This window comes from Meleagris gallopavo, chromosome Z (assembly GCF_000146605.3).
Source record: "Meleagris gallopavo isolate NT-WF06-2002-E0010 breed Aviagen turkey brand Nicholas breeding stock chromosome Z, Turkey_5.1, whole genome shotgun sequence".
NCBI classification, from domain to species: domain Eukaryota; kingdom Metazoa; phylum Chordata; class Aves; order Galliformes; family Phasianidae; genus Meleagris; species Meleagris gallopavo.
In genome coordinates, this window is record NC_015041.2 from 63,551,607 (window position 1) to 63,560,462 (window position 8,856).

General features: G+C 42.3%; 1 long non-coding RNA gene across 1 annotated transcript; it reads left to right on the forward strand.

Annotated features, from left to right (window-relative positions):
• Nucleotides 1-6: 6 nt before the first annotated feature.
• LOC116217557 lies at nucleotides 7-8,856 on the forward strand. The gene is made up of 2 exons (XR_004162243.1): nucleotides 7-1,200; nucleotides 2,253-8,856. It is a non-coding gene; the product is annotated as an uncharacterized LOC116217557 (long non-coding RNA).

Below are 8,856 nucleotides of genomic sequence, written 5' to 3' on the forward strand. Positions count from 1 at the left end.
TTTTTTTCTTCTGTTTTTTTCTGTGGAAATCTGTTCTGAGAAAGCTGATTAGAAATGTGTTGTTGAAACTTCATTTGGTTCCTCTGGGATTGTGGCTAGCAAGCTCTTGTAATGGCTGGCTGGAATTGATGAAATTTTATCAGATACTCAGTTGTTCTGCTGCTTGCATACTGAAACCAAGGGATTTGAAAGTTGGATTTGTCTGCATGAACAGTCAAATAGTTGCTGAGATTCTAAGCTGGAGATGTATTAAAGAGAAATCTCTTGCTGTATTTCCAGAGTGCAATTTGCCATGATCTGAAAAATTAGGACCTCATGGTGCCAGATTTGTTTCACAACATTAATAATTCTTTCATCAGTTCTTCATCCTTCCACCTACCCATTTGTGATTGTTCTGAAACAGTGGAAGTTCACACAGAAAGACTCCAATGGGTGCAGAGGCAGAAGTTGACAGAACTCAAGTGATGGTTCTGTAATGAGGAGAGGGCTAATTGACAGTACCCCCAATTTGTTTTCCTTCCTCATGCTCATCCTTCCAACCTTCACATGAGGCTTTTGAAACAAAACAAAAACAGTAACAAAATGTTTTTTTAATCCCCCATAACAAAATGCCTTTTTTAATCCCCCATTCTGAAACTGAATTTCAGGCTAAACTTTTCCAGGTGCTTACTGAGCTCTGTATTTCCACTCTCTTGCAGTGCTTCCATGTTAACTTATTGTTAGGAACATGCTTCTGCATGTGCCCCTGGATATATATATATTTTGTACTAACACTGAAAGCTAATTCTTTGTTAAAACTAGTCCATGCTGCATTTATATTAATGAATAGTCTAGGACTGCCAAGATAGGGGAAGTGAGCAGCAAGTTTGTACAGAAGTAGGAAAAAGGTTAAAGTTGCCCTTTAAGGGGAAAAGAAAATATTGAAAGATTCAATTTTCAGCGTACTGTGACCTCAAATAAGATTTCCTTTATTCTTAAGTGTAATGGTGCTTGTTTTTCTACAGGAAAAAAAAAAAAAGAAGTCTAGTTTTAACTGGGGCACTCACCGGAGAGTCTGCTGACACAGCATTCCCTTAACACTCTTGCCTGCTTAATTAGGATCTGGATTTTGTTAACTTCATGGTTAGATTGTGTTCTGGAGGCCATCTGAAGATACTAGATAATGTGTACTTGCCTGGTTGCCTGGATCATCAAAAGCTGGTGAGATGTGTGCATGAGAAATGTTTCAATGATCCCTCGAGCAAAAAGTGTGCTTTCTAAAGTGAGGGAGGAAGAAGTTGCTTTCCAGAAGGATGACTTGAGGGAGTTTAATATCTTGAAACTGGACATATCTAAACTTCCAGCCTGCTTGGAGCTGGAGTTTCTGTAAAAAGACGGAGGCTTGATTTCACAAACACAGTCTCTGAACTAAATCTTCAGATCCTGTGCGTGTACTACTGCACTGCTAACAAAGTGAAATCCTCAGAATGTTTATGATAGCCAGTGAAGTATATCTTTTATAGGAATACACACTTCCCACTGTGCTTGAAGTGTCGCACATTGTGGCTTTGAAAATGTATGCGCTTTCGTGTTGCAGTCAAAGGTTTAGATATCAAGAGGAAGCAATTAAGTCAGCAGTTCAGGGTCTCACTTGTGTTCCAGGACAAAGTTCCTTTAGAGCCTTTAAGTTGAAATGGGCTCCCTGAAATGTTGTGCAAAGTGTTTTAAATAAACTCCATTACAGATTGCTGTATTTTCTTCCAAGGCACAATAACGGCATGGTTTATACCAGCAGAAGAGTTTCTCAGCTGTCAAAAAGTTAGTGGACTTATCTTTAAGGATCTGTGTAGCTATGGACTTCACTGTGCAATGAAGAAACATATTCTTTCTGAGGGCTCTAAGAGTACTCAAGTCTCACTGCTGGTAGTTTACAGCAGGGCAGCACTGCATGGTTCTTATACAGTGGCCTTATCTGTCACAGGTAGAGCAAGTATTAAACAGTAAGAGCTTTTTTAATCAGAACAAGAAACCTGTGTATTTATTGCAGCTGTAGTTGTACTCATCTGTTCTGTGTGCATACAAATGTAATTATAGCTAGATACAGTACAAAACAAGACTCTGCTTGTTCTAGTGGTGGTGTTGAACTTTATCCAAATGCTGGGCCATTTCTTTTTTTTTTTGGTGTTCTGTTTTTTTTTTTTATAGATGCCAGGATAACAAAAACATTTTTCTTAAGCAACTTGGATTTTTCAACTGATTCTTTTCTATCACAGAACTATCTGTGTCGTGTCCCCCCCCCCCTTCACACCCAAACTGACTTGAATTGTGAATGGATTTACTTACCGAAGTGTTACTACTGCGGATCCCTGACTCATACTGAAGAGGCTGTCCTTCCATATCAAGCATGGAGACTTCTGCCAACGTGCTTAAAATGTTCTTTGAAGCAGGATAGGTACATACAGAACGTGTTGCAATTCCAACATGACTGAAGTTTCTTGCCTACTTGACCTGATCACAGAACCACGAGGTGTTGTGGGATTAAGGGACCTTGAAGATCATCCAGTTCTAACACGGGCAAGAATGCTTTCCGTGCTCTTCCACTTTCCAGATCTTGATTCATGGGTAAGAAATCTGTAACTTAGGTAAACTGAAAGTTGAGTTGTCGATGCCTTCAATTAGGGCCATTGGTGAGCAGAATATGAAAATGTAAGTAGAGCTGTGTAAATTGCAGACACTTACTTTCTATTAGGGAGGAGAGCAGTAAATGTAGGTTTGAGAAGTGCTCTTCAGCGATACATAATTCTTACTGATGTCAGAAGTGGCATGCTCAATATTGTCTTGATGGATTTACAACTCCGTAATCTGCTGCTCTGTAGCAGCTCCTCTCAGATTTTTTCATCCACATACGCACACAAAATGTCAACCAGCTGAGTAGGCAAAACTAAGGTAAACAACTTGTACTGGCTGGAGAAGGAACAGTTATCACAGCTGTTGGTACACATGGGACAGATGTGATCAGGTTCAGCATAGGTGGTATGTGCTGCTGCAGCTGTGAGTGATCCATATGTCTTTTGCCTTTTCCCAAGAGCGGTCCTGCCAGTTAACCTCTCCTTTCCCCAGTTTTCAGTTGCAAGTTTCTTCATGGATTCCCATAATCCTTGCAGGTCTAAGTCTTCCACCATTGCATTTGGTGGGTTTAACCCGTCTAGTGTCCTGTAAGGTGCCCACTTTAAATTGCCTAATTGGTGATTCTATGCTAACTCATTCCTCCCACTGGTAACAGTCAATTTACTAGCGCCAAGGGAAAATAACTTTTACTAATTGATGTCTACTTTAGTCAGTCAAACCATTAGGTGTTTAATTTTATGAGTTGATGTTTAAAATCTTAGAATCCTGGAACAGCATAGCTCTGAAAGAAGCTTAGATCATGTAGTTCCAATGCCCTCCTCTCAGCAGAGTTGCCAGCCACCAGATCAGCCTTCCCAGTGTCCCATCCAGCCTGGCTTTGAACACCTACAGGTTTGGGGCATCCACAGCTTCTGTGATCAACCTGTCCCAGAATCTCACCACCCTCTGGATGAAGAATTTCCTCCTAATATCTAATCAAAATCTCCCCTCCTTCTGTTTAAAACTGTTCTACCTTGTCCTGTCATTGTCAGACCATGTAAAAACTTGTTCTCCCTCCAGGTTATAAGATGTACTGAAGGCCACAACAAGGTCTTGTTAGTGCCTTCTCCAGGCAGAACAAACCCAGCTCCCTCAACCTTTCTTAGATGACAGGTGCTCTAGCCCTCCTGTTATGATTGTGGCCCTCCTCTGGACCTATTCCAAGAGATCAATGTCTTTCTTGTGCTGCGGGTCCTAGGTTTGTATGCATTACTGCAGGTAAGGCCTCACAAGGGCAGAGCACAGACAGTCACCTCCCTTGCTCTACTGGACACTCTTGTTTTGATGCAGCCCATGATACAGTGGGCCTTTTGGGCTACAAATGTGAACTGTTGGCTCTTCTAAGGCTTTTCACAGGATCACAGAAACAGCAAGGTTGGAAAAGACCTACAAGCTCATGCAGTCCAACCATAGATTTCGTTCATCAGAACCCCCAGGTCATTTTTCCAGGGTTACTCTCTGTGAGTTCTTCTGATCTGTACACATACTTGGGATTGCCCAGACCCAAGTGCAACACCTTGCACTTTGCCTTGTTGGATCTCAGTAAGATCCTGTGGATCCACTTTCCTTGTCTAGGTCCCTTTGAATGGCATGCTTTCCATCTGTTGTGTCAAATGCAGCACTCATCTTGATGTCATCAGAAAACTTGCTGAGAGTACACTTGATCCCTCTGTCTATACCATTGACTAAGATGTTGAAAATTCCCAAGTGGGATACCACTCATCACCTGTATCTACCTGGACATAGAGCCATCCACCACAACCCTCTGGCAGCAAGTATCCAACCAATCCTTTACCCATTAAATAACTATCCAAATCCATACATTTCTAATTTAGAGATAAGAATTTGGTGTGGGATCGTATTGAAGGCTTTGCACAAGTCTAGATAGGTGACATCAGTTGCTCTTCCTTTGTCCACTGATGCTGTCGCTCCATCATTGGAGGCCTCCAGGTAGATGAGACACAATCTGACCTTGGTGAAGCCATGCTGGTTGTCCCAGATCATCCCTGTATTGTATTATTGTAGCTTCCACGATTTTCTCAAGCAGAGTGGTGAGGCTTACCAGCCTGTATTTCCCCGGCTTTCCTTTCTCTCTCAAAACTTCAAGGGACTTTTTCCTTTTTCCAGTCACTGAGAACTTCACCTGACATCCGTGGCTTTTTGAATTTGATGGAGAGTTGTTTGCCAATCACATTGGCCTGTTGGCCAAAGTTATTGGCCACATTGTGCAATAACTGAGATACCAAAGATGAAATAAAAGAGCCAGTGGTTTGTTGTGGCTTTACTCCAGCAGGCAGCTGAGCACCAGCAAGCTGTTCTCTCTCTTTCTTGCACTGGGACGGGAGAGAAAATCGAGGGGGCAGTAACTCTTTGGTTGAGATAAAGGCAATTTGATGAGACAGAAAAGGAGGGGAAAGTAATAGTAATAATAGCTGTATACAATAGAAGAAGTGGTGCACAATGCAGGTTCTCACCACCTACTGACAAATGCCTGCTCAGTCCTGCAAAATGGCTGCCTGTTCAGCCAATTGCCCACAGTTTTTTATGGTTCATCATGAATTCATATGGTGTGGAACATGCCTTTGACCCATTTGGATCAGCTGGACTGATTCTGTTGCCCTCCCAGCTCCTTATGCAGTTCAGCTCCTCACTGGCAAGGCAGATGAGAAGCAGAAAAGGCTTTCATTCAGCACAAGCACCACTCAGCAACAACTAAAACACCAATACGGTATCAGTGTTGTTTTTCTCCTAAATCCAAAGCACAGCATCATACCAACCACTGTGAAGAAAAGTAACTCTAGTCCTGCTGAAAGCAGGACAGCGTACTGCTGAGATGGTCATCCAGTGGTGTGGTCTACCACAGAGATCTGCATGTACGTCACAACCCATTCTCCTGCTAGTCTGTTGTTGCAAGGACATGTCTGATCTATCATGGTGAATATGAGTTTATTGATGGACTCAATACAGATAGAGTGAGGATGATGTACGCGTATTTTGCTAGTGTGAATGCTACAAAGTTTCGTTGCTGGAGAGATATGAACCCTCCTGTATAATTTCGAGTGGTAGTTTAAGGAACAGCTGTTTTAGCTAAGAGTTCATTCTCTGCTTGGAAGGGCAAGTGTTATGTGCATGAAAAACAGCTTCCTTGTTTTATATTTGGAAAGTTATGGCCTAGTCCAAATAAATCTCCCCCTCTTGGTATTCATGGTTTCCATGCCTGTGCTTAGAATCTTTCTGCACTTTTACTTCTGTGGGGGAGAGTGTTCTGGAGCTGGGATACGAGAGAGCCTGAAAACACTTCTTGTGAGGAGCTGATGTGCAGTCTGTGTGAAAATTCAAAACATACCCCAGTGGGATGTGAAGGTGAGTGACACAGTGCTGAGCAACTGCATTGGCATAGCACTCTGAATGGGTAACTGTTAATAATGAAGGAGTTTAGATTTAAAGATGTTCGGCATTAATATAAACAAGACCAGTGTTTGCCAATCTCTGTTAGTTGGCACAGGAAGCAGTGAAGTAAAATTGTAGTTCATCTTGTTCACTTTATACAAATCATACAACCTTTGAAAGGGCTAAAGTAAGGAGGATTTGTATCCTGGCTGCTGATATTTGAAAGGGACTGTAAAAAGGAAGGAACGTTGCTACTTTAGTAGGTTATGATTGAAGAAAGTGAAATTTACCATACTGCAAAAAGGCAGATTTGTATAGGTAATGCTTAAAAGCTAAACATCCTTATTCCAGATCCAACTTCAAGTATGCAGTCACAAAGGCATGGATTTTGTGAGACGGAAGCTTTTTGAAGACCTAGCAGTTTTTATGCAATTCGTTGGGTTTGTGGTGGTCTTCTCTATTATGATACTTTCTGTTAACCTTTGTCTTTTTTCTCTAACCAAAAGTTTCTCTTGCTAGTTTTCTCTTTTTCTCTGTGTTTGCCTGAAATTATTTTTGCTATAACTTTTATGGAAAATCTACCCCCCATCTTAACATGCTTGTGCTCTGAAATCTGGTTCTGTAAAATCATCTGTTTTCTTAGCTTTCTGATCCACTATACATTTATGTTGCCTTAAAGATCCTAAACTGAATTTAAAATAGTTTTCTTTTGCTCTGCAAAGCAGTCTGAAGGAAACTTATTTTGCTTCCCTTCTGACCCATTTTCTCAGATAGATCAGTCGTGTGAAACCACTGAAATCACAAGAGAGTGTCCAGAATTGTACAGAGGTGGGGAATGGGTGGGGGAATGGGAGTCTTGCTAATCAGAGACCTGAGTGTAGGCAGCAATTAATGCTGTCCTCCAGAGCCGGGAGGAGTGTGGCTTGTGTGGGTGACTTGTGGCTGTAACCATGAGAAAGCTCTTCATTTGCACTTCTGCCTTGCTGGGGGAGTGCATGCAGAACGCCATTTCAGATGTGACCTCTGTGCAAACAGTTTGGAGGCCATCAGGCAGCAGATCCAGCGCTTTCTTCAGTCTGTATGTTCAGCTGTTGCTGTGACCGTGCATTGTGACCCCTGCATACTGAGCCAGTGTTTGACAAGCAGACGCTGGCTAACCTCACTGCATATTTACATTTGGGTGCAGGCAAGAAATGAATAAATACTCTGTGTTGCAATCTCAAGTTAATCTGTATCCACTGCAGTGATTACTGCAGACGGTCTGGTGGCCTTCTGTGATGGAATGAGTGGACAAAGGATGTCATCTACTTGCGCAAAGCCTTCAGTATGGGCCCACACCACATTCTTATCCCTAAATTGGAGAGATATGGACTTCATGGGTGAGCTGTTCAATGGAGCAGGAATTGGCTGGATAGTTGCAGGCAGAGGACTGTGGTCAATGGCTCTACGTCCAGGTGGATGTTGGTGATGAGCGGTGTTCCACAGCGTTCTGTCTTGGTCCCAATGGTTTTCAGTACCTTCATCAGAGACCCAGTTAATGCGATCGAGTACAACATCAGCAAGTTGCTTATGACATAACCTGTGAAGAAAGGTTGAGGGAGCTGGGCTTTTTCTTCCTGGAAAAGGCTTGGGGAGACCTTGCTGTGGCCTTCCAGTGTTAAAGGGAGCTTGTAGGCAGGAAAGAGACTGACTCTTTTACAGGGTCTGATAGTGATAGGACAAGAGGGAACCGGAAACTAAAAAAGGAGGTTTAGATCAGATGTTAGGAGGAAACTCTTTGCTCAGGGACTGGTGAGGCCCTGGCGCAGTTGCCCAGAGAAGCTGTGGTGCCCTGTTCCTGCAGCCCTGCCCACAGGAGGGTGTTGGAAGTACGTGATCTTTAATGTCCCTTCCAAGTCAAGCCATTCTAGGATTCATTCTGTGACTGTATTTCTTTTTTAGTGGATTTAACCTGTGGAGTATTGCTTCCTCCTGACTTTTAGGCAGGTCAGCAACTCGATGCAGTGCTTTGGCCATTTTGTTTATAGTTTATTTGGAAATAACAATAGACTGTTTGTGGATTTGTGCTGTGAAATTTGCAGGAATGTTGTTATGAATTTGGTATTTATTCTCTGTACTTTAATTCTTGCTTGGGGCTCTGTAGAGCTTACAAGATTGTGAGGTTTGTTTGTGTCACTTTGACCAGGCAAGATAAGAGAACGTGCATGTGAGCCTTGGCGACCTCACAGTTTGGCACCTTTGTTTAGCTAACTGATGATGGTAAAGAAATGGTAAAAGTCAATAATGTGTGACTGAATTGCCTCTGTGGGTTGCCAAGACATTGGCTTAAATGAGAAATGTTCCTGGTTCAATTTGTACTTAGATAAAAGTATGTCAGCTGAGTACGGTGGAGTCGTATGGTCATATTGAAGTGATGATCTCACCTGCTTTTATCTGTTAGGCTTTTCCACCAGAAGTGAGTATTCTATAAAATAAAATTCTCATCTTGGAAGGCAGAAAATAAAACTCATTAGGATCGTAGCTTGCAGTCAGAGCAAGGAAGAAGTTCATTTCAATAGTGCTCAGTACAAGAAGCATTGAGGTTGCTTTAGAAGGGGAATGCCTGTGTGAGTCATGCTTACCAAAGAAGAGGACAACCAAAATTTGGTGAGATGTGTGAGGGACTGGTATCTGCAAAGCTGGGAAAAGGGATCTCAGAAAATGACTTGCAGTTGCGAATGTGAGAGGTGACACCTCAGTAGCAGCTGGAATTTTAGGGCAATACAGGCTCCAGTGCAAAAAGTAAACGGTCTTTGGCCTTATACAAGGACAAAAAAAAAA